A 27,195-nucleotide genomic window follows, 5' to 3' on the forward strand; every position below is an offset into this window, starting at 1 on the left:
CTCTCTGACACTGTAAGCTGCGGGTAAACCTGTCCTGCACCTGTACTGTCTCTCACTGTCCTGTAAGCATAGACTGTGGCAATGCCTCAACGGCAGTAAAGCAAAGATGCAATCCCAACTGTCTAACTCACAGTCAATACATCCTAGCTGCCTATCGAAGGGTGCTCAAGGGATCACTCCAAGACCTGTATCACCGAAAGGATCTCAACATTCGAGAATCCCCTAGCTCAATAAAACCTCACTTGACCCTCAACAAAGGCTGCAGTAAATCTGACAGTACATAGACTTCCCACAAAGTCATACATTCACAAATTTCCCACTGTATGTTGTAACCACTGCGGCGGTTGTTTGCTGCGTGACTCACAGCCAGCAAACCCTCAACAAACATACATCATCTCTGACAATACATCCCATGTGGAAGTACCTGCAATGTCAGGATGAAATCTGGAATATCAAGCAACAAACACAAGCTACCTGATGAACTAGTGGATGTCGCCTACAGTCTGTGTATAGATGCGCCCGTGTCGTATGTGACACGCCTCCAAGAACTGTGAGCCGTCCTTCGATGTGTAGACAACCACAAATCAACACTCTAGGAGTGTGGATATCCTCAAAACCTGCAGTCGTAGGCCGAAAACCCCAAATTTGCAGAGTCGGATCTGCACCCGCTGAGACCACGTAGTCGAAAATGACTTGCGCAAAACTTTGTCGAAGCCGAACGGTGACCGAGATGACCTCAGAATGAAATTTTGACAACACCTAGCCCTTCGGCTTTCCCCACGAGATTTGGGGCCGTGTCTTCGCCTGTCAAATTTCACTCCAATCTGAGCTGGTGACTCTAGCCTCCTGCAGTGTTGCCCCGAGCCTCGATCTGAGCTCTGATACCAGTTGAAGGAGTACGAGTGGAAGTGTGACGCGAGAGAGAGTGCGAGAAGAAGAGCACGACAATATGGTGAACTCTCTCTATTGTAATGTGTAGAGCATAGTGAGTTCTTATTAGGTTTTAACAAAAGAATATGTGTACATACCTGGCGGCCCGCCCACTTACATGGGCGACCACATTGGGCTTTATACCCCAACACTACGCAAGTCAAAACATGTTGTCTCAGCTGTAGCAAGTCCTTCATCTACACCAAGCACCAGAAAGACACAAGGATAGAGCTCAAGAAATAGGGCATCTTATAGTGAAGAGACAAAAATCAACATAGAGCTCAGTGGCAAAATAAAGCCAAAAATAGAGACACCCCATCTGAGTTCCAAGCCACACTTGATAAAGAGGACGAGACTGAAGAGCTGGATATTATTGTCCCTCTATTGCAAGTCAAGCGGAGATCAATAGAGCCAAAGGATCAAATTCCAATCTCTCGGATCGAGAGATCCATGGAAGAGGCATAGAGACTTAGAGAAGATCAACGACCAAAAATTGGTTGAAGAAAAGAAGAAGGTAGAAGCAAAGAGTGCAGATGCAGATGAAAAAGATGAGGATAATCAAGATAATCCTCTAGAGCAAAGAAAAGTTGAAAGACTAGACAAAACCAAGCAATGCAAGAGGAGAACAACTATAGATAAGGTGGAGCTTGTCGGCACCATGCGGCAACATATCTGCTATAATTTGTTTGAACTAGATCCGAGGGAAGGTTTTTCACTAATGAAATTGCTTAAGTTTGCAACTTGAAGGTATTTGGTCTCACAAAACATTCATATGGGTGAAAGGATTAAAGATGAGATTGCTTGTTAAACTATGTTGGCAAGACATTTTGTGCTCGCAATGCTTTCGTGTGAAAGCAGACTTAGGAAGGGTTTTTTTAATATATTAACATTCAAAAATAAACAAGGACTACAGTGCATGTAAGGCTTGGTGATAGGGAAATAGAGGTGGTGGTGAGCCATCAACATGTAGAGTTAGAGAGGGATTGTTGGGACATGCAAAAGAGGGTTGTCAATTGCATGGAGGGGAGAGATGCTGAAAGCAGAGGGAGGGAACCACTAGCAATAGCACTAGTGATAGTACTAGTGGTCAAACAGGAGCCGAGATAGGGGTACTACCAAGAAGGTGGCACTACTGTAGGGATAGAGATTAGAAGAGGAAAGGTGGTGAGGGCATGGAAGGAAGGTGCTGCTCATCATGAGGGAGACCACCAATTGTGGGGGCTCGTAGTAGGACTGTGAGCCGCCAATTGAATCAAAGAAGAAGCCTGGAAATATAGGCCGTTGCAGGGGGGCATCATGAACAAACTTGAGAGCAGGCTTTGAAGGGCTGAGGAGGGTCACTGTCTATAGAGGGGTGGTCACTGAGGGGGGGAATCGTGAGAAAGTGTGAGAGCAAAGGTGGCAGGAGGTGATGGTAGTGGATGCCTCCAAGAGATAAGGGCAAAGGGAGGAGCACTGAGTGCTACATGGAGGAGTTAAGCAGAGTAGTCAAATCTTGACAAAACAAGGGGAGGTGAGGGCCATAGTGGTGGGAAAAAGAAGAAAAATCTTCATGCCACTGGAGGGGTTAAAGGGGGGTGGAACTAGAGCATGCAGGAAGACGTGCAGAAGGAGTATAAGAAATCAAAAGAAGTAGGGGCTTAGCGGATAGCTAGGAAATAAGCAACGCATAAGGGAAGAAATATTTAAGGCCGTTGTTGGGCAAAAGAAAAAGTGGGACACCTCTATAGCTATATAGAGCAAGATCCGTAAAACATCAACCTCAGCACCAGAAAGTATACCAAAAACACTCTTAGCAAACCCCAACCAAAAGGTATATGCTCCCTTAGGATTTCCAACACACACCGAACAATTCATGTGAAGAAAAGGGCCTTCCCTTTCACAATTGAACATCACAAACCAAAAACTTCAACATCAATTTCTCAATTCATAGATACAGGCCCTCTGAATCTCGCTGCACACAATTTGCCACCACTAGGCTGCCATAGCCATAATTCTGTAGAGAACTAGTCGTAACTTGAAGAGCACAACTCCAATTGGGTAAATTTAAATCTTGGAAAAAATCTTGAAAAATGACTGGCAAGAAAGATGAAGATTACCAAAATTGAATCTACATGCCGCTACATGAAAAAAAACCACGAATATAGAGTTGTCCCGCTACGACTACATGTAGAGAAGGCAAGGCAAGGCAAAAATTGCATTAAAAACCATCAAGGATGCACAACAAGCTAGAACCTACACATTTCTAGAGTTTGGCTGAACCTTTTTTAATTTTTTACATGAGTTTTAGTTATATACAAGTCTCCCTTCAAAAAACTCACTCACGGGCACTTACAGTAGCCCAACAACAAGCGCTACACTAATGGCTTTCCCTGCATGTACATGTGCTTGATAAAGCAAGCTAAAAAACCCACAAAAAGAAATCCACACACCCTTTTGACATCGTTCCTCATGTCCATATGTATAGATTTGCAAAAAATTGGGTGTCAAAAATACGCTCAACATAGTTTGCCACACCCCAACCTGCTTGATCATTCATGATCAATAGCACAAAAGAGATCCTCTAAACCACATGAGGGAGTCTTCATTTCATCTTCATACTTAGCCCCATGACCAAAAAATTCCTCAAAATAAGTCTCATCCTCAAGCTTGCAATATACTTCTTCAGCATGTAGCCACTTACACGTGCTTTATGTGGGGTACCATCCAAGTCAATAAGCTGATATGTGTAATCTGAAAACCTGTTTAAGACCAAGAAAGGACCTTACCACTTTATTTGAAACTTCTTGTGAAAAGTTATATCAAGCTTACTATTGTAACAAAGCACAATGTCACCCTTCTTGATGTCTTTCTCCTTCACCTTCTCATTTGTCATGTACATGATTGTTCTTCAAGACCTGCTCATAATGCTCAAAAGCCAGCAACCTATCCAATTTTACACATTGAAAATATAGAAGACTCTCCTTGAATGCATCATTGGGATCTTCTTCAAGCTTTAGTATTAGCTTCAAAGTTGGTATCTCCACCTCAATAGGAAGTAAAGCCTCTTTACCAAGATGAAAGGGAGAGAAACCAGTTACTTGATTTGATGGCAGCCATGTAAGCCCATAGAGCACAAGGTAGCTCTAAATCCCAATCCTTCACATTGTTTCTTGTTATCTTTGTAAGAATCCTTATGAGCTCTCCATTAAACCTTTCATTCATTCCATTGCATTGGGGATAATATGGAGTAGTAAACCTGCAATGAACATGAAGCTTCTCACATAGATAATCCACCAAAAACCTGGACCCTTGTTAGAAAGCTACTCTAATGGCATGCCAAATTTACAAAAAATATCTTCATATAAAAATAAGAAAACATCTTTACTTGTGATGTGCTTAACACCTTTGGCTTCGGTCCACTTGGATAGATAGTCAACAACAGTAAGTATGTAACATTTGCCTCTAGTTGTCATAGATAGAGGACCTATTGCATCAATACCACACTTCTCAAACACATCATAAGCCACAATGGTGCCTCTGATTTCTGATTTGAGAAGTGTGGTATTGATGTAATAGGTCCAAGCTTGCAAGAAATCTATCCGTCTTCAACATGGATGAAGGAATTTCAGTCCCCCAAAGATGTACACCACTTTTTCCACAGCGCATTGAATGCCTTCACAAAGTCTTCTATGGTTTGGCCTTCACCCTGTACCAAGCCTTGAATAGACTGCCATACCTTTTGTGGGTCTTCCATCGCAGTAACCAAGAGCAACAGAAGAAGCCATGTTAGGATTCTTGAGAGCTATCGTCAAATAATCTCCAATTGAGGTGCTTCTTGTTGGAGATTGTGTGTCTCAACTTTGTGTGTAGTTCTTTGGACTATGACTGTGCAGCCAGATTTCCATTTCAGGAGTGTTTTGACCTCCGTTTTGTAGTTAGAGTACATTCGCATAAAGAAATGCTAAGGTTCATGATTCTATATATCTACATTTTGGTGGTGCAGAGAGTTCTAATTTGGATGGAATGCTCACATATATTATTTAGTATTCTGAAACAAGTGTATGTATGTATATTGTTGTTATAGGGTTACTTACTATTTTCAGCATAGTGCTTGTAGACAGTAGGAACAAACCCCATCGAGAGTCAAATCAATAGTGGAAATTGATAATTACAACCCAATTACCATGATAATTGTATAGGGAACAATCAATCAAAGGCCTAGTTCAACACCTATAAATAGGGCCCATTCCTCATTTTGTGGGATCTATTATTGCTATTGGATCTATTGTTGTCCCTAGTCATTTTTTAGTCTAGCTCCACTCTTTGTACTCCTTTAATATTAGCTCAAAGCATTACCTAGCTCTCACTATTGTACTCAATACCATTTGTACTCTTATCTGAATATACAGTCTAGTTCCAGTCTTAGTACATACAGATGGGTGAGGTCTGGCAAAGATTGTATCTAAAAGTGGACGTATCTTCTATATGAGTTTCATTGATGACCACACAAGCAAGGTTTGGGTCAATTTAATGAAGCTAAAAAATGAGGTGTTTATGCATATTACAAATTTCAAGGCATTGGTCAAAAATATAATGGTCAGATGGAGGGGGAGAATATTTTTACAATGAGTTTAATGATTTTCTAAAAAAACATGAAATCCAAAGGTAGTTTTCATGCAGGTGTACTCCATAGCAAAACTGTGTTGTTGAGCACAAGAACATACACATAATAGAAGTTTCCAAAGGCTTTATGAATGAGAAGAAAAATATCATTTTTGAAGTTGATAAAGATGGTAGCAGTCGATGAAGATGGTAGCAGTCTTTGCATATGTAGGAGGAAGAAAGTAAAATGAAGACTACATACTTGGTGATGCACGGCAAGGCTAAAGCATGTCTCAATGCTTTGGAATGTGATCCAAGGCAAGGCTAAAACATGGTTCATAAAACATGCACCATTGTTATTAGGTTGAAACTATTTCTATATGTGTTTGCATCATGAACATAATCCCTACTACTATGGTATATGATATGACACTAGAAGAGAAGTTTTGTGGCAAAGAAATCAACCTGTGTTGCTGAGTGAAAGAACAGACACATTAAAAAAACTGATGGAGCATTGATGAATGAGAAGAGCATGCCTCATTATTATTGGGTTGAGGCTATTGCTACAAGTGTTTACATTATGAATAGAACCCCTACTAGTGTGGTACATAATATTCACCATAAGAGAAGCTTTGTGGCAAGAAATCAAATGCATCAAATTTGAAAGTGTTCAAATGTATTGCTTATGTGCACATGCTATATGAGCTAAGAAGTAAGCGTAATTTGAAAGCAAACAAAATGTGTGCTCATTGGATATTCCCTTGAGTAAACAGGGTATAAATGCTACAATGGTGAGTTGATATGCTAATACGAAGGATGATTTAGGGGTTGATATAAGAGATAATGTAGAAGCAAAAAAGATAGGTGCACAATCACATGTTTTGAGTTGGACACAATTGTCACCTAGTGCATGTTATTGTGAGAATCCATGGAGTGAAAATTTGCATGAAAGAATGAGTCCTACTAACTCATCAAATGTATCAAGAAAAGGGAAGGAAGAAGTTGATGATGCCCCTAAGTTGCCAAATTTGAGTATTAGTCATGATGATGGTGACAACAGTGGTTCTAAGCAGATTTTAGATGAGAAGTTTGGCATACCCTCTATGAAGACTCCGGGTGTAAGATAAATGCAAGCAAGGAGCAAGGCACTTGTAAGTGATCCTAGAACACACAATTTTGAGAGAGTAAGAAATTTTATGTAAAGATAGACTTATTATTATGTGGCTCATCATTGTGCATATATACCAAAGACTACATAATAAGTGTAACCTACTTGTTTTGAAGATGTTGTCAAAGATGAGAAATGGTGGCAAGATATGGATGAGAAGACGCATTCCCTTGATGAAAATGGAACATGGGATTTTTTGCCATTACCAGAGCCTGAAAGAAGATAATTGAGTGCAAATGGGTTTACAAGAAGATAAAGCACAATTCTTATGGTAGTATGAGTAGGTACAAGTCAAGGCTTGCGGTGGCCAAGGACTATGTACAATTGCGTGAGATTGATTATGAGGAGATATTCAACCCTGTAGAAGACTGACAGTGGCTGTAGCTTTAGCATGGGTGTTGAAATTGATGGATGTAAAGAATGCTTTCTTGAATGGAGACTTGGAGGAAGTTTTGTTTATGGTGAAGCCAAAACTTTGGCATGCATGTTTTAGGCATCTAAATTTTGCCAATTTGTTGCGTTTACATAAATCTTATATGGTTTCTCTCTTGAAGCACCTTCTAAGCATGTTTGTGAAGGCTATATTTTGGGTAAGATGCAACGTTCAGAGTTTCTAAAGGATGGTTCAATAAGGGCTACATGTAGGTTACAATTTTTCCATAGTGATGTTTGTGGGCCTGTGAAAACTCCATCATTGGGTAACTACCTGCACTTTGTGAATTTCATTGATGATCACTCCAAGAATGCATAGGTGTATCCTCTTGAAACCAAGTCCCAGGTGTTCATGTGTTTCAAGCATTTTTTGTTTATGGTTGAAAATTTCTCTAAATATACTATGGGCACCCTCTGTTCATATAGAAGGGGGAGTATATGTCTCAACAAATTTAATGCATAAATGTGGGATAAAACACCAATGTATAGTGCGGTATACACCTCAACAAAATGGTATTGTTGAAAGAAAAAACAGGTGATTTACGAAGATGGCATGATTTATGTTTAGGATTCAAGCTTTACATTATTTGTTTTGGCTTGAAGTTGTCATGTGTTTTACTTATGTACTTAACAGGTTTCCTACCAAAGCCTTGCAGTCTATGACTCCTTATGAAGCATTTCATGATAAGAAGCCATCTATTGATCACATGTGTATTTTTGGTTGTTTAGATTATACTTTGATGCCACAAAATCAACGTAGAAAATCGACTGATAAGGCTATCAAATGCATTTTTTTGGTTAGAGTTTTGAAAGAAAAAATTATAGATTATACCATTTTCAAACAAAATGTACCTTGGTCTCATGAGATGCTGCATTTGTGAAAAATTCTTTTCAACCTTTGTTGTCATGTACTTAGAGATGGTAATGCAAGCTCACATGACATGTATGACACTTTGTTTCCTCTTTTTAATGGTGGAAACTTGAATGTAAGTTCTAATGAGGCAAATGTACAACCTATAGGGATCTTCCAAAATGGTAAAGACTAGCCTATTATTGATGCGAATGTACATGATGTACTTGATGTAGAAAGGAGTAAAAATGAAGAGACTAGGGATATGTAAAAATGGTTGGTGAATACTTTGCGTGATAGTAAATTGGATCCACCTATGTTTAGTCATACTCGTTCACGTTCTCTTCATGCATCAGATTGTTATGCTTTGGTTATTTCTAGTTTATGTGATGAAAAGGAACCTCTTTTTTTTATTAAACATAGAATTTAGAAAATTGATTGGCTGCAATGCAATCAGAATATGATGAACTTATAAAGAATGAAACATGAAATTTATGTGGTTTGCCTCATGGAAAAAGGACCATCTGTACAAAGTGGGTTCACAAGTTGAAACATAAGCTAGATAGTGAGATTGATTGCTCCAAGGGTAGACTTATTGCAAATCTGGTAAAGTCTCCCTTGTGAATTGATAAAAATCTCAATCAAAATCTCAACTATAAACCGCATCAAAGATGCCAAAGTGGGAGATCACCTCTACCACTACACAACCATAAACTTGATCGTTCAATATTTTTTTTAAATCATGGTACTTTGAAGCATTTTTCATGTAGGTATACTCTGCAATAGAACGATGTTGTTGAGTGAAAGAATATTCATGAATGAGAAAAACATGTCGCATTCTTATTGGGATGAGGCTATTGCTATAGTTGTTTGCATTATGAACAGGACCCCTACCACTGGGGTACATGATATGACAAGAGGATTTTTGTGGTGAAAGACCGGATTATCAAATTTTAAAGTGTTCAAATATAGTGCTTATGTGCATGTACCGGATGAGCTGAGAAGTAAGCTTGATCAAAAAGCAAAAAAATGTGTGCTCACTGGATATTCCCTTGAGTAGAAAGGATATAAATGGTATAATGTTGCAGGTAAAGTCAGGGTGAGCAAAGATGTTTTTGATGAAATGGAAAGTTAGTCTGCTGATGTGAAGGATGATTGAGGGGCTGATGTAGCAGATATTATGGCAACAAATAATACACATAGGTTTTGAGTGTTCGTCAAGGGTCATGTCGTGTAGGTTATGGTGAGAAGCCATGTAGTGATAGGTTGCATGAAGGAATGAGTCTTGCTAGCTCTTAAAATGTATGTATCAAGAAAATGGAAGGAAAAATTTGATGATTCCCGTAAGCTGCCAAATTTGATTGATGTTCATGATGATGGTGACAACAATGGTTCTGAGCAAAGTTCAGGAGACTGGCATACCCTCTGTGAAGACTCTAGGTGTAAGAAGGATACAAGCAAGGAATAAGGCCATGCAGGTCTGAGAGAGTAAGAAATCATGTCCAAAGATTGACTTATGACAATTATGTGTCTTGTCATTATGCATGTATGGCAAAGATTTCACAAGAGAAGTAGAACCAACTTGTTTTGAGGATGCTATCAAAGATGAGATAAAATAAATGGATGCAAATGGTTTTAAAGATAAATCAAAATTTTGATGGCAGTGTGAGTAGGTACAAGGCAAGGCTTGTGGCCAAGGTTTATGCACACATGTATGGGATTAATTATGAGGAGACATTCAGCCCTATATGCATTATGTCTATCCTTTGTGTGCTTATTTCATTGGTTGTAGCTTTAGGATAGGTATTGAAATAGATGGATGTAAAGAATGCTTTCTTGAATGGAGACTTGGAGGAATTTGTGTGTAGCCACAAGGTTATGTGAATATAAGGCTATGTGACCTTGTATGTAGGTTAAATAAAACACTATATTGGCTAAGCAACCACTAAAGCTTCATATGAGAGGATTGTGGCATTCCTCATGTCTTTGGGTTTTAAGATGTTTGATGCAGATCATTCATTGTATGTGCAAAATAATGAAGCAAGAATTATGGTAATATGCATGTATGCAGATGACTTGCAGTATTTCTTGGGCATTGAAATTGTTCACGCACAAAAATGGGTATGGCTATCACAAAGACAATATGATTTGGACATGCTAAAAAAGTATGGTATGGCTGATTGTAAAGCAATTGTGATGCCCTTAGATTAGAATTTGAAGTTTGAAATGATGCAGATCAAACACTTGAAATTGCTACCATGTACAAGAAGATGCTTGGTAGCTTAATTTACTAATTTACTTGACTATCTCAAGTCCAGACTTGAGCTACACAGTTGGATTGTTGAGTGATTTTATGTAATCTCCTAGGAAGCCACACTTGGATGCAGTGAGGTGCACATTACACTATGTGAGTGCTAATTTGGATTATACACTCTTTTAGAGGGTTGATGTTGAGTTGAAGCTCTATGTTTACACAAATGAGGATTGGGATGGTAGCACATATGATCAAACATCTACTAGAGGATTCATGCTCGAACATCTACTAGAGGAATCATGTTTTCACTTGGATTAGCAAGAAGCAACCTACAATTGCTCTATCAAGTATAGAGGTAGAGTAAAAGGGTGTAGGGTGCTACATGGCAGCTTGTGAAGTAGAACAATTGGGATTGCTACTTCAACAATTTGGAGTATAGCTCTAGAGGTCGGTTGTCATCTACTATGAAAACCTCAATAGAATACGGTTGGCTCAGAACCGAGTGTTTCATGTGAGACGAAGCATGTTAAGGTGCATTACCGCTTCATCGAAGAAAGGGTCTTGGCAAGAAACATCAACCTTGAGTACATTATGAGTGATGATCAGGTTGCAAATATCTTTGTAAGGGTTCTTGGAGTGGCAAAGCTATGGCAATTTTGAATGATGCTTGGAATATGAGAGATAGCGTTGGGATTGAGGGAGAGTATGAAATGTCAAGCTCGTGTACTAATCCTGGATGACCATCATCAATAGTCATCATCACTAGTGCAACTTGGTGGATACACATAGCTTTGCCAATGACACTACAGTTGGACTACATTGACATGGTCTACCTACCAAGAGTGATGGAACACTTATCTATCTAGCTCACTCACTACTATAGCAGTTCATACTAGACCATTCTACTAGTTTTCCTTTATATTGTACTTTTCCTTTTATGCTTTGTGGACTTCTTGTTTTGAGTTAGTGAAGAAGAAGATGTATAAGGTTTGCTTCCATCTTTGTGTGTGTGTGTGTGTGTGTGTGTGTGTGTGTGTGTGTGTGTGTGTGTGTGTGTGTGTGTGTGTGTGTGTGTGTGTGCGTGTGTGTGCGTGCATGTGCTTACAAGTGCTCAAGCTCTCTCCTTCTCTATCTCTTAACAAAAACATCCCACCACCATCATCCAGGCTCTAGTACCAATTGTGGGGCGTAGAGCGCATATATGGGGTGTGAGCAAGGAGAAGAAGGGAGGTATGTGGGTGGAGCCAACCTCAAAATGAGAGAGGAACCACTTATTCTTGTACATATAGAGAATAACATCTGGGTAAGTGGGTGGCCAATCATTGTGTCTGGCCCAGCGTAAGGCACACCACCTTTTCCCCACAAGAAAATTATCATGACTAAGAGAATATACACTACTCATTATGAGAAATGTGGATTGAAATACCTCCTAAGATGCCAATATTTTTCTTTAAATTAAATCTCAAGGACCAAAGATGCACCTCCTATCAAGTTTTGTGCAATTGTAGGTTTGCCTATGTCACAAAGAGTTGTTTGTGTAGAAGGGGCTTCTACTTGAGCAAGGCACTAACTCTCTTCCTTAATCTCCTCTCAAAATCATCTTTTGCTTTGATTTAGGGGGCCTATGGGTCTCTCTCTCTCTCTCTCTCTCTCTCTCTCTCTCTCTCTCTCTCTCTCTCTCTCTCTCTCTCTCTCTCTCTCTCTCTCTCTCTCTCTCTCTCTGTGTGTGTGTGTGTGTGTGTGTGTGAGTGTGTGTGTGTGTGTGTGTGTGTGTGTGTGTGTGAGAAACAATACAAGCTTTTTTTTATAGCAATATTCATCGATCTTTGTGATGGAAGATTTTCCACAATACAATCTGGGAAATTTTCATAACTAAGAGAATATACACTCCTGATGATGACCAATGAGGAGTAAAATACCTCCCAAACGTTTTTTTTTAATGGAATCTCAAGGCCCAAAATCTCTTTTGTGATTGTAGGAACTTATACAAACAAAAAACTATATAAGTTGTACTTTCTTCTCTTGTATTTAATTTAGATATAATAATCTATGTGAAGCTACGGTTGATACACACAAAAACCATCATGGAGAAAAATGACATACAAGAGCTTGATTATTGAGATCAAAATGACTACAAAGGTGTCTCTTATATAGGAATAGGCTAGAGCTTGTTGCTTACATCATAGATGAGTTATGAGAGGGCTCAAGGATCAGCCCAAATGGGGAGAATTAAGTGGAGAACCCGTATGCACCCTTTTAGTGGCTGTTTTGGCCGAGGATTTAAAATTTGTGAGATTTTCTTTTGGTTCTTTTAAATCATTGCATAAAATTTTGTGCTTCTGCTAGACGTGAAAAGGAGAAAAGGAAAAGAGAGAAAATGATGAGGTAGAAGAGTGAATAGAGAGAGGAGGGGACGGGGGGAAAGGGTGGGGGGACATGGGAGAAGGGGAGGGAGAAGGAGAAGAAGGAGAAGAAGGAAAAGAAAAAATATCAATGTGATTCTACATTAGAATGCATTGAGGAAATATTTTACAATCATTCAATTGGAAAAAACTAATTATCATATACATTATGTTGCACAACACAATAGGTATTGCCAAAATCACAATCAAGCAAAAACATAATAATCAGTGGGCAAAACATGAACCACATATCTCAACTTACAAATAATCCCTTCTATTTATAACTAGCACACATGTCATATCCCTTTATAAAAGACTCACTCTCTCTCTCTCTCTCTCTCTCTCTCTCTCTCTCTCTCTCTCTCTCTCTCTCTCTCTCTCTCTCTCTCTCTCTCTCTCTCTCTCTCTCTACGGTAGATAACTACACAAGATGGCTGACAAACTCTTCTAATCAAGATTTCAACCAATCTCCATACTTAGAATTTGGCAACAATTCTCTGCACTAAGTATATATATACTTTCTCATTGCAAATAGAGGACCAATTGTAATGCAAAACAAGTTGGACCCAAGATGCATTCGCAATTGATTCTCAAATGTGCTTAGCAAGAAATCATGTGCAAGCGGTCCTTCATCTCCAAATAATTTTCTCTCTCTTTCCATATTCACATGAAAATATGTTTCCTATGCTCATTTGACCTTGGAATGTGTTCACTCATCCCTTCTTTGGAATATGAACCATTTACAAAAGACTAATTAAAATAGACTAATTACAAAAGATCCTTGAAGTCTATAAGAATGAGATAAGAATTTGGCAAGTAATCTTACATGGCAAGACTTCATGCAGCTCATCAGCAGCAGTTAAACTTCTTGGAGAATCAACAAAAATTAAGCCATTGCATGACTTGGCACATTTCGTACCTATAAAGGTAAATCTTCCCGATCAAGATTTGATTGAGAAGTTTTTAAGTAACACAACACAAGTTTGTTGAGTAAAGTTGGGACAAACGCATGTTTGTATGTCTAGAAAAATGGTGAGCTATACTTTGTACATGCCAAGGGAAAACTTAAAAAATTGAATAGCATCAATGAGAAACGCATCATTGACATTTGTAAATTTAAACCACATACAAATGAAATCCATGATTAAAAGCATAGTATGGTAGTCTTCCATAACATATTTACATACTTTAGCAAATGCACAAGAAATTTAACCCGCTTAAGGATGCTTTTCTCCATTTCTCATGAATTAGCAACAAGAAAAATGAACAAGATACAATATTTTGTCTCTTTGATGTGTTCAAAGCATTATGGAGGGGGCAATAGGCTTCTTTCTTTGATTTCTCTCAAAAATGGAACCTTTCATTAATTAAATAATAGTAAATTTAGATAACATAACACTTGTCAAGAAATACATTTATCTTGCAAGTATATATATGATAATTTTGTGTTTGAATTTACGTATAGGGTAAAAGCATGAATACTATTTTAGATATTGTATAGATCCAATAGTAAGCATAAATACTATCTGAGCTATTATATAGCTAAAATAGTATCCATGATACCTGTATTATCATATACCACAACTCGAATATGGGAGCATAATAATTTCTTATGAACTAATTTTTACATTTCTTAAATTGAATATTGTAGAGCTCAATCCTATTTGTACTATTATATAGAAAAATCCAAAATATGGGAGTATAATAGCTTCTTACAAACTAATTGTAATGGAAATGGCCTATGAACTTTGAATTCAAGAGAGAATTTTTGTGAGGCTACTTTGAGAACATAGGGTGAACTTAATTAGAGGTAGCAACATAACCAATATACTTAAATAACTTGACATGAACAATACTTTTGCAAGAGAGAGAGAGGGAATGAGAACTTGACATCAATTGACGACCGGATTTATGTGGAGCCGATCCCCCTCCAATAGGCATTTGTATTCACCTCAAGCGCCTCCCTTGGGTGAGTGGGAGGTTAAGTCAAAGATTCCCCTAACTTTGGGGCTTCTCCCCTCTTTTGTACGGTCTCTTTTGACTCAAGCACCTTACCCCCCATTCATGGGAAGCTTCTGAAGCACCTTCATCAAGCACCTCAAGCACCTTAGTCAGCAAGCACGACAAGCACCTCAAGAACCTTAGTCAGCAAGCATGACAAGCACCTCAAGCACCTTAGTCACCAAGCATGAAAAGCACCTCAAGCACCCTAGTCACCAAGCATGACAAGCACCTCAAGCTTGGGCTTGGTTCCCACCTCAAGAACATCCGTAGCTTGCCTAAGGTCTAAGGACTTTTAACACTAACCTTTGGAGGTCTTTAATGAAGCTAACCCTAAGGTATTTTAAGCTCCATTATATTCACGTTGCTCTTTGATATACTACCTCCTTTTGGACTCCTATTGAGATGTAATCATCTCTCCTCTTGGTTCCTTGCTGAGGTAAATCTAGAAGCACTTATTGTACATTGGTCTTTGGTAGACCGTCTCTCCTTTTGGACCCCTATTGAGATGCAACCATTTCTCCTTTTGGTCCCTGTTGAGATAGTTCTAGAAGCACATATCTATATCCTAACTCTTGTTCTTCCTTATCTTACCTTATTAAATGATCAGTTTAATATGAGAAAATCATTTGGTAAAGTTAGATATTATATTTTATGACATTATTTCTCTCTTGAAACCATAGTCCTCCTCAACTATGAGGTAGAGAAGATAAAGCCTAGTCGTTAGTCCATGTTTCTTATCGGGTGGAGGATCCCTTTTTGCCCTACGACATCATTCTAGAATGGATGACTAATCCATTTGGTGCTCAGGAGACTTAGCTGCGGCAAGCATGTCGCTCTTTAGTCCATATCATACTTCCAAAGCAGGTGACAAGTTCTACTTGGTATTTGGGAGACATTGTCACCACAAACATGATCCTAAGCATGCATACTTTTTAAATTTGTACACCATAAAAAGAGAAGTTACTAGTCTTATAAGACAAAAACATTGTTCATTTAAAATGCATTTTCATTTGATTACTCTAGCGTTGCATTGTAGAGTTGACAAGGTTCATATTATCCTTTAGCTAGGTTCCTTGCATCCATCTAGCATCTGTAAAAGGATAATTATTTAACTCAATAAGATATCGTCAAATAATCTTACCGTTTCTTAATACCTTGTCTTCATGTCATAGGATGGACTCAGATTGAAGTACTTCTTCTTGTTCTTTGATTTTTGGAGGGTTTGCAACTATTACTTCTTTTGGTGGTGCTCCTTTTTAAGGCTTAAGTAAGCTCCCATAAAAAAAAATTATGCATGAGCCAATGGCTCGGCAACTTCAATTGATAATCCATCTCATTGATTGGCTTCAAAATTTAAAAAGGATCATAGTATCTTTTTGCTAGTTTAGCATAATACTCTTGGTGGCCTGTAGGATTCTTACCCATAGTATGCCTTAGATGAGAGCCTTGAGAAACTTTAGCAAGACCCAATCATTTTCCTTACAGGCTAACACTCTTCTGTGCTTATTAGCAGTAGCAACCCTTTTTTCTTTTCTTTGAGATGGATATAAACTCTTTAATCTTTGGAAAAGATTATTGTGAGTCTCAGCTATATTCATCAGCAGCAGTGAATATCTTCCCATATACTTTAAGTAGTAAGGGACTTTTGGATCTTCCCTCTTTAACCGCAAAAGGTGCTTTTCCCATAGAAGTATGTACAATGTCATTGTACGCATACTCTATAAGAGGTTGGTACTTCTCTAATTGAGAACTTTAATCTACTTCCATGACATAGGCTTTTAGTAGATTCAAGAATCGTTAGATTAGCTATTTCACTTTGGTCATCCGTTTGTGGATGATAGGCCAAAACAGAAATTTATTCTACTTCTTAGATTCTCAAAGAGACCCTTCTAGAAATTAGTGGTCATTCTAGGATCTTTTTCCGAAACTATGGATGTTGGCAAGCCATGATACTTGAAAATTGGAGATCTGAAGAGGGTTGTCGTTTGATGTGAAGAGGGTTGTCGTTTGATGTGCCTTAATAGTCTTTTTGACAGGAATAGAGTGTGTTTTTTTCTTTAGTCTGTTGACTAAAACAGTCCAAGTTGCTTACCTTATTCAAATTTTGACTTTTGGCATACCACACATTTTGAAGCATACTCTTCATGGTGATAGCCGTTTTTCGGCTCTCTGTAATTGCCATAGTGAGTTATCTCACCCTATCAGATCACTCAAACACTGTGGTTACCCTCACCCTTTCACTGTATATAGGTGTGTGTGAGTTAGGGGACTTTTCCCATATCTCCTTACTGAAATAAAAAACCCTCAATTAGCTAGTCACTGGGCTAGTTGAGCCAAAAAAATAAAAATAATAAAAAAATAAAAGTATATTATGGCCTCTTTGTGTGTAAATATTTCATTGTATATATGGCCTAAATATAGGGATTTTTTATAATTATTTTGGTATTTTATTTAAATATTTCTACTTAGGTGTGTGTTTTATTAAACCTATGTACACCTTCTTTCATCCTCTTACACCATAATTATATTTTTTGCCAATATGTACATACTCTAACCTCATATTTTTCCTTTATACAAATCACTCCCACATTTTCACCCTCACCCTCGTGAAAACAAAAAATTGATTTCTACTCATTGGTTACGTTTATTATATTATTTACTTGCATACCTTTTCCTCTTTCACCCAAAATAATTCAAGGAGGGACCATATCATATGATTCCAATATCTTTCCATATCCATAACTCCTCCATATTTTTATTATTATTTTTACTCATTATTCTAACACCATGTGCTCATTGAGCTAAAGTCCATGAATAGTCCATACACTAGTCCCACCATGTATGTATTTCTTTATTCACCAATAATCCTCCTCCATGCATGGGTCAAGGGCAACTTGGATGCTTTGTATTGTAATATGACAAAGGAGGGGCTCACTCTTGGATGCATTGTACAAATTCAACAAAAGAGGGGGCCACTAAAAGACTTTTGCAGGCATAAAAAGCAGGCTTTTTGGTGAGAATTTTGGTACCTATCTCCACTCTGCATTTGGAGCAATGGTCAAAAGAGAAAATGTAGCCCACGCTCTGAATAATCACCTCAAATTTTTCCATGATTTTTGGAGCTACCAGCAGTGAGCTATGATTTTTTGAGTGGACCCCACTCTGCCCACTTTTCTCACAAGTAGCCCTTAGTCTTCTCTCACCCTTCCACACACCTACTCACTCTTACACATCCCTCCCTCTCCTTCCCTCACTCAAACCTGCAATTTCCATGGCTTCTCCCACCCTCTTCACCATTACCCTTCTCTCTCATCCCTATAGTTCTTTTATGAACCTCTACGTACATACACCCTCTCCATGTCTCTCTCTATTGCTTCTATGTTACAATTTCATTTACCTCTCCTAAAAATATCTAAAATTCAGCATCTTAACCATGATAACTTCTGCAAATTGAGGATTTTTCATCAACAAATCCTCTTTTCATCGTGGTGGTCAACCGTGGCGGCGGCGTAAAGAAGCGAAGAAGAAGAAGAAGACCAGCGGTCATTTTTTCCACAATCTACACAAGGGTGAGTTCAAGCTTCTTCAAAGCTTCACCATCTCAATGATTCTCTTTTAATTCACCCCTCTTACTTCAACCATCCACCCCATTCTACCCATTGTAAATATATCATTAACTTTCTAGTGATTACTAACACTAACCACTAACATACTAACACAAAATAGCCATTGACCTAACCATAAAAGACACCTCACCTCAAGACATGTGTATAGTAACTCTCTCTCTCTCTCTCTCTCTCTCTCTCTCTCTCTCTCTCTCTCCTTACTTACTTTCACCTTATCTACCATCAATAATGCTCTCTTTTGAACCCACACCCATGACTCAAGCAGACAAAGAAGGCCCGCAATGTTTTGATATTCAAAAAAATCATAATCGTGATTTGTTAGCTTGTAAATTAGAATTTCCAATAATCTTTATGAGGGGTCTCCAACCTATAAATAGGCCCCTCTCCTTCTTGTAAAACAACCTCCAACATCTCACATAGCACCCCAACACTCTATGCGTGAGGAGAGACTTAGGTGTAGCAACCACTTGTGAGCTTCACTCTTGGTGTGAGAGAAGCCTTCAAGCTACACATTGCAAGTGAGAGAGCATGAGTTCCAAAAACCTCAAAACCACTATTGTATATGCTTCTTCATCATCAATAAATTGAGGTTTGGTGCATCAAAGGCGTGATTCGACGTTCAAATCTTCGTCCTTCCATTTGTGCAATATGGTTTGGAGAATTCAAGGTGACTTGTGTATTTGAGTTTTTATCGGTTGATCTTGATTTTAGAAAGTGTTTTAGTGTGTTTTTCATTGCCATTTTTTTGTCCATTGTAAGAGGGTATTGTGGTGAGAGGTCTCCCACACCCTAAGATAGTATGTGTGTGTGTTTTGGCAATGTTCAGCAATCACTAAGCATTGAGTGAGTTTTATACAAGTTCTACGATAGCATCATAATGAACCATCTCCATTTGCAAGTCACAAATAAGGTATTACACAAGATCCTTTTCTCTCTCTCTTCCCTTTGCTCTAGCTCTCTCTCGTCCAGTTTGTGTGTGTCTTGGTGTGAGGTTGTTTGTGTGTGTTGTGTGGTGCATCTTCTTGGTTGTGCCAAAATCTCTCTTGCGTCTTAGTTCGCATACCATAACTAGGTGGTGCACCTATCTTGTTTGGGTTTGACTGTGGGTTTGTTGTTGTGTTGTGCTTGTGGTTGCCCCAGCTCCAATTGAGCAGCACGGGATCTTTGAGGGGTGTTTAGAGGTCGCCTCTCTTGTTGCCCGCCCCGGACCGCCTCAATTTTGGTGCCCCCACGGAGGACGGCTTGTGTATGTTTTGTGTAGGCTCAACCTTTAGCATAATCAAGTAGCTTGCATGAATCACGAGAATTTGTATGATCCCTTCATTCCCATTGCAAGGCAAAAGGTACACATAATTGTTAGTACTAAGTTGCAATTTCAACGTGTAATTCGTAGAATTTTAGGTCCTCTTAGGTTGGCAGAGATAAACGCATCAGTAAATCCTTTTATTTTGCCTCTCATTAGGTACTACCTTAGTTTGGACGTCTATATTTTTGTTTTGTTTTAAGCATAAGGCCATGCATAGACAATGGATAATGGCCCAAGAATAGAAGTTTTCCCCTTTCATTTCACTCCACACATTAGAATAAACATTGCAATTAGTAGAAAAATCCATTTTCAACAACGTATGGTGTTCATGTTTGGTGCCCAAAGAGTAGGAGAAATTCTCGCGTCACCAAACCCTGTCATCCTACCTCTCATTGATTATCATAGGTCATTTGATGTGAATATTTTTATTTTGTTGTAGAATAGATTGCAATTTAGAGAATATTATTGTGTAGATCTTTTAAAGAAAGAAAAAACAAAAACGCGTCACTTTGAAATCAATTCAATGGAGAACCAACGCCAAATGTCTGGATATCCTCTTTTCTTTGGAGAGCCTGGAGAGGATGCAGCATTATTTTTGGCAAATTTCAAGATGTCTTGTCGTATCAAGAGGATAGTAACTGATCAAGAACGTGTAGAAATGTTTGAGGTAGTCCTTAGGAAAGATGCTAGCACTTGGTTTGACTCTTTTCCTGAGGAAGTTAAAGAAAATTACATGGAAGTTGTCAATCATTTCAAGAGATACTTCTTTGATCCCCAAAACACTCAAAAGCTATGGCAAGACATTGTTTCTCATAAGCAAAAAGACTTAGATGACTACTACTTGTACAAGCAAGAGTTTCTACGTCTTTGGGTTGTATGGGTGAGAAATGTTGCTAACCCTGGTGATGGTGCAGAGTTCCTAAAGAAGGAGAGGTTCATAGCCGGACTCTTTCCTGACCTTAAGGTAAAAGTTGAGGCAGGTGCACCCGCTACCTTTGATGCAGCTGAAACTAGGGCTGCTGAGAAGTATAGAAAACTCAAGTGCTTAAGGGGAGAGGTTCCAATGGAAGGTCTGAAACCCAAAGGTAAGTCACAAACATCAACATCTAGGGAGCTTCCTGAGGTAACGGCGGAAGTGATTGAGAAGTTAAATGAATCCTTAAGCAGCCTGTCAATTCACCTTGCATAAGCTGTAGGTCCAAAGGGTCAAGCAAAGAAGTCGGAAGAGTGAGATCCACCACGACCTAGGAGAGTCTTGCAATGCTGGAATTGCGGAGAGTCTGGACATGGGATGTATAATTGTCCTTGGCCCCGTGGGGAGCCAGGCAGACCTAACTTGAATTACCCAGTGATGAATGCAGGTGAAGGAACTAGTCAGCAACCACGGCTTATGCAAAGGCCAAATGGAGCAAGACCACCTTCACAAGGAGTGGAAGGAGTTCCACCTTTGCCAGACCCAAACGTGCATGTGGTAGAGGTGACAAATTCAAGAGAGGTTGACATGGAAGCAAATGGCATTAAGCGTGGCCGAGGGAAAGGTAAGGAGAAAGAAGGAGTTACATCACAAAGTGACCATGGACAAGAAAAGAAGGCAAAGGAGACCAAGGAGGCTAAGAGGACTCAACGTCGTATCAACCTCCAAGACTTCCCTCTTGGACATGGTATGGCTCCGTACAACTTGTTGGAAGACATGAGAGGTAAGGGTCCTGATATTTCATGGCCTCAATTTCTTGCATTATGTCCACAAGTTAGGAGGGATCTAACAAGGGCAGTTAGCACTAGGAGAAAGGTAAAAGAGTGTGCCTGTTGTAAAAATTGCAAAAGCTGAAATGAATGAGGACATTACACCGGTGCTAGACTGTTACATCAAAGGAAGATTGGTTAGGAAAGTTCTAGTGGATGGGGGTGCACAAATTTGCATCATGACAGAGGGACTCATGCAAAGACTAGGCATGCACATCCGGTAGACACCTGAAATCAAAGTCAAGATGGCAAACAATAGCAAGGCTAGGTGTGTAGGCATTTGTAAAAATGTCTTTGTAGAGGCCTTTGGCATTAAGAAAGCGGTGGATTTTTATGTTATGTCGACCAAGGGAAGTGGTTATCCATTTATCCTAGGAAGACCATGGCTAATGAAAATGCGAGCTTTGCAGGATTGGGAGAGTGGGAAATTAATTTGCAGGAATGACAATCATAAGAAGGTTGTCTTTGACATGAAGGAGCAATGCCAAGAGGAGCTCCATGAAGAATCATCTCAAAGTGAGACGGAAGAAGGTTGGACCGATAACACTTCAGAAGAAGAAAGTAGCGGCAGCATTACTGAAGAGGAGTCTTCCATCGAAGTCATGGGGGTAAGGTTTAAGCCAACCAACCAAGAGACCTCTTGTCAAGGTTTGGAGGAGGTAGGTTCCCAAGAGAACCAAAAAGTGGAAGATGAAAGAATGCTAGAAGGTATGCTATCTACAACACTTACAAAGGATGAAAGAGAGGAGTTCAAATGTGTTTTAAGGAAATTTCCTAGGCTTTTTGCTAAAGACTACACCGATGTGCGTGGAGTAGATGCTGTTCAACACAAAATTGAGTTGAAGCCAGAGGCCACACCTAAGGCTCAGAAGGTACGAAGGCTAGGAGTCATCAAGGAGCAGGCTTTACTCAAGGAGGTAAGAAAGCTTCTAGCAGCAGGTTTCATTTATCCAGTGGAGAATTCAGAGTGGGTCTCTCCCGTTGTTGTCACTCCTAAGAAAAACGGAAAGTGGAGAGTGTGTGTGGATTATCGTCCACTCAATGAGGCAACAAAAAGAGATCACTTTCCCCTCCCATTTCAGGATGAGATACTAAATGAGGTAGCTGGTCATGAGAAGTACACTGTGTGTGATGGCTACTCAGGCTACTTTCAAATAGGTATCGCATTGGAAGATCAATTGAAAACAACCTTTATCACTCCTTGGGGTTGTTATGCTTTTAGAGTCATGCCATTTGGTCTGAAAAATGCTCCTGCAACATTCCAACGTTTCATGAACATGGTGTTTCAAGAATTTTTTGGAAAGTCAATTAGGGTGTTCATTGATGATTTCTGCATTTATAGCTCAAAATCATTGCATATACAAAGGGTAGAAGAAGGTTTAAAGAAGCTCTACGACATGGGAGGTCAACTCAACCCCGACAAGTGCCACATAGGTGAGGATGAAGTGATCTTGCTCGGTCACAAGGTTTCTATAAAGGCATTGAGGTGGATCCTTCAAAGGCAAAGGCTCTTATTGAGCTCCCATCACCGAAGAGTCTTAAGGAGGTCATCTCTTTCATTCAGAAGGTGAAGTATATGTCACGCTTCATTCACTTATCCTCGGAGTTGCTTCATCCTTTGCAAAAGTTGACACAACAAGTAGAATTTGCATGGTCTGATGAGCTTGAAGAGTATTTTTGTAACATTAAAGTCATTTTGTCAGAGCTACCAACACTCATGCCTCCTTGTTGGGAGTACACATTCTTTGTTAGCTCTAGTGTTGGAAGGGAAACAATTGGTGTTGTGTTGCTACAACAAGATCCCCACAGTACAAGGATGCGACCCATCTACTTTGCTAGTAGGGTCATGAATGCTTTGGAGAGAGACTACACCGAAGCAGAACTCATGATGCTTTCTCTCATGTTTGCGGTGAGAAAATTTAGATCCTACCTGCTACCAAAACCTTTTGTAATTCTCACTGCAGAAAATTTGTTCCCTTGGGTGTCATCTCAAATGAATCTTAGTACTAGGATCTCAAAGTGGATTATGGAGTTGCAAGAGTTCCAATACTCTTTCAAGGTAGAAGATAGTGTGCGTGCACAATTGGCAGAGATTCTCACTTATAGGGTACATGAGAAGGAAATTAAGGTGCCTCAAGTAAAGACCCTACCATTGCCACCACCAAAAAGTATTCCCAATGCTTTTACCCTGTTCTTTGATGGAGCTTTTCGACAAGCCACAGGGAAATCAGGGAGAGGCCTAGTGTTGCTCAACCCAAGTGGAGAGGTGGTCATGAAAGAGAAGGTCAATCTACCAGGTTCAACTAGCAACAATGAATCAGAATATGACACACTACTTCATGGTTTGAAGATGTGCATTGGCCAAGGGATAAAACGTCTCATGGTAAAGGGAGATGCACTTCTCATTGTTAAACAGATTTTAGGCATTTGGGCATGCAAGAATGAAAGCTTAAAGACAAAAGTTCATGCCATTCGTAAGATGTTTAATCAGTTTGAAGAAGTGCAACTATATCATATTCCGAGGAAACAAAATGAAGATGCTGATTTACTTGCACAACAAGCAGTTACATGTGTTGAGAGAGAAGTGCAGGTCATCATGGTGGCAGCAGCTGTCAAGAAACCGAGATACCAGGGATTGGAGTCATTGGCTCCCATTATTGGCTACATTTTGGAGGGTGAGTTTCCACAAGACTTCACAAAGGCTCAGAAGAGGAGACTCATGAAGAAGGCAAGTTTCTATCTCTTCCTAGAAGGCTTCCTCTATCAAAAAGGGAAGGATCAAGTGTGCAGAAGAGTACCAACTATCGAGGAAATTCCAGCCATTTTAAAAGGTTTGCATGAAGAGGCATGTGGTGGTCATTTTGCCCAAGAATCAACTGTGAAGAAGATTTTGCTTGCGGGGTATGTTTGGCCAAGCTTGCATGTGGATGTTCAACATTGGTGTAAAAGCTGTCACAGTTGTCAGATAAATGGAAATAGAAGGTTGGTGCATGGCCCGAGGCAAATAGTTCTTGCAAATGGACCCTTTGAAAAGTGGGGCATTGATGCTATGGGTCCTCTGCCTAGGACAAAAAATGGTAAACTCTACATTCTAGTGGCTGTAGACTATATGATTAGGTGGGTGGAAGCTCAAAGTGTGGCAAGAGTGAATGAGAGGACAGTTAGCAAGTTTGTGTACAATCACATTTGTTGCAGATTTGGCACACCTTTGGAGATTGTTTCTGATAATGGTCCAGGGTTTAGGAAGGGCTTGCTCACAGAAGTTTGTGAAGAGCTTCACATTCTACATCGTCATAGCACACCATACTACCCACAGTCAAATGGTTTGGTGGAGAAGGCTAATGGTGTCATTGTAGGAATCATTAGAAAGATGGTGCAAAACAAGACAAAATTATGGGATGACTTCTTGGATGGTGCCTTGTGGGCATATCGAACCACATATAGGGAAGCCACGGAGTTCACACCATTTCACTTGGTCTATGGTCAAGAGGCTTTGTAGCCTATCGAGCTCAACATTCCAACAATGTGACTTCATGGCAAAGGAGCACAAGATGATCAAGAGGTATGGATCGATCGACTTCTTATGTTAGTGGAGCTTGAGTGGAAAAGAGAAGCAGCATATGAGTGCTACAAGAGGAAAGCCACACAAGCAAAAGAAACGCACGACAAGAAACTGAAGGACAAAGGCATCAAGGAAGGAGAGCTTGTGCTAAGGTATGACAATCGACTTGACAATCGTTTTGATGCCAAGTTTGAAACTAGATGGCAAGGGCCATACATAGTCAAGAAGGATTTCAATTCTAGTTACTATCAGCTTATGGACTTGAATGGTAAAGAGCACTCCAGGAAGGTAAACGGGTATCTCTTGAAGCCCTATTTGAGTCGCCTTCTACCAAAGGATCTACCAAAGATCTGTCCAAAGGCCACTGTCTCATGTAAGTATTGTTACATGAAGAATGAGTGTAACTCCAGCCAAAATTCTGAGGGGCCAAACAATGAAGATCTCGTCAAGGACTCTGAAGCACTCTCTTTGGAAAAGATGCTTTATGATGGTACATGAATATACCATCATCCTGGGGGAGGGCTAATGATCGCCGTTTTTCGGCTCTCTGTAATTTCCATAGTGAGTTATCTCACCCTATCAGATCACTCAAACACTGTGGTTACCCTCACCCTTTCACTGTATAGAGCTGCGTGTGAGTTAGGGGACTTTTCCCATATCTCCTTACTGAAATAAAAAACCCTCAATTAGCTAGTCACTGGGCTAGTTGAGCCAAAAAAATAAAAATAATAAAAAAATAAAAGTATATTATAGCCTCTTTGTGTGTAAATATTTCATTGTATATATGGCCTAAATATAGAGTTTTTTTATAATTATTTTGGTATTTTATTTAAATATTTCTACTTAGGTGTGTGTTTTATTAAACCTATGTACACCTTCTTTCATCCTCTTACACCATAATTATATTTTTTTCCAATATGTGCATACTCTAACCTCATATTTTTACTTTATACAAATCACTCCCACATTTTCACCCTCACCCTCGTGAAAACAAAAAATTGATTTCTACTCATTGGTTACGTTTATTATATTATTTACTTCCATACCTTTTCCTCTTTCACCCAAAATAATTCAAGGAGGGACCATATCATATGATTCCAATATCTTTCCATATCCATAACTCCTCCATATTTTTATTATTATTTTTACTCATTATTTTAACACCATGTGCTCATTGAGCTAAAGTCCATGAATAGTCCATACTCTAGTCCCACCATGTATATATTTCTTTATTCACCAATAATCCTCCTCCATGCATGGGTCAAGGGCAACTTGGATGCTTTGTATTATAATATGACAAAGGAGGGGCTCACTCTTGGATGCATTGTACAAATTCAACAAAGGAGGGGGCCACTAAAAGACTTTTGCAAGCATACAAAACAGGCTTTTTGGTGAGAATTTTGGCACCTATCTCCACACCGAATTTGGAGCGGTGGTCAAAAGAGAAAATGTAGCCCACGCTCTGAATAATCACCTCAAATTTTTCCAAATTTTTTGAGTGGACCCCAGTCTGCCCACTTTTCTCACAAGTAGCCCTTAGTCTTCTCTCACCCTTCCACACACCTACTCACTCTTACACATCCCTCCCTCTCCTTCCCTCACTCAAACCTGCAATTTCCATGGCTTCTCCCACCCTCTTCACCATTACCCTTCTCTCTCATCTCTATAGTTCTTTTATGAACCTCTACGTACATACACCCTCTCCATGTCTCTCTCTATTGCTTCTATGTTACAATTTCATTTACCTCTCCTAAAAATATCTAAAATTCAGCATCTTAACCATGATAACTTCTGCAAATTGAGGATTTTTCATCAGCAAATCCTCTTTTCATCGTGGTGGTCAACCGTGGCGGCGGCGTAAAGAAGCGAAGAAGAAGAAGAAGACCAGCGGTCATTTTTTCCACAATCTACACAAGGGTGAGTTCAAGCTTCTTCAAAGCTTCACCATCTCAATGATTCTCTTTTAATTCAACCCTTTTACTTCAACCATCCACTCCATTCTACCCATTGTAAATATATCATTAACTTTCTAGTGATTACTAACACTAACCACTAACATACTAACACAAAATAGCTATTGACCTAACCATAAAAGACACCTCACCTCAAGACATGTGTATAGTAACTCTCTCTCTCACTCTCTCTCTCTCTCTCTCCCTCCTTACTTACTTTCACCTTATCTACCATCAATTATCTACCATCAATAATGCTCTCTTTTGAGCCCACACCCATGACTCAAGCAGACAAAGAAGGCCCGCCATGTTTTGATATTCAAAAAAATCATAATCCTGATTTTTTAGCTTGTAAATTAGAATTTCCAATAATCTTTATGAG

The sequence above is a fragment of the Adiantum capillus-veneris genome, chromosome 18, assembly GCF_014529385.1.
Source record: "Adiantum capillus-veneris isolate H3 chromosome 18, ASM1452938v2, whole genome shotgun sequence".
NCBI lineage: Eukaryota > Viridiplantae > Streptophyta > Polypodiopsida > Polypodiales > Pteridaceae > Adiantum > Adiantum capillus-veneris.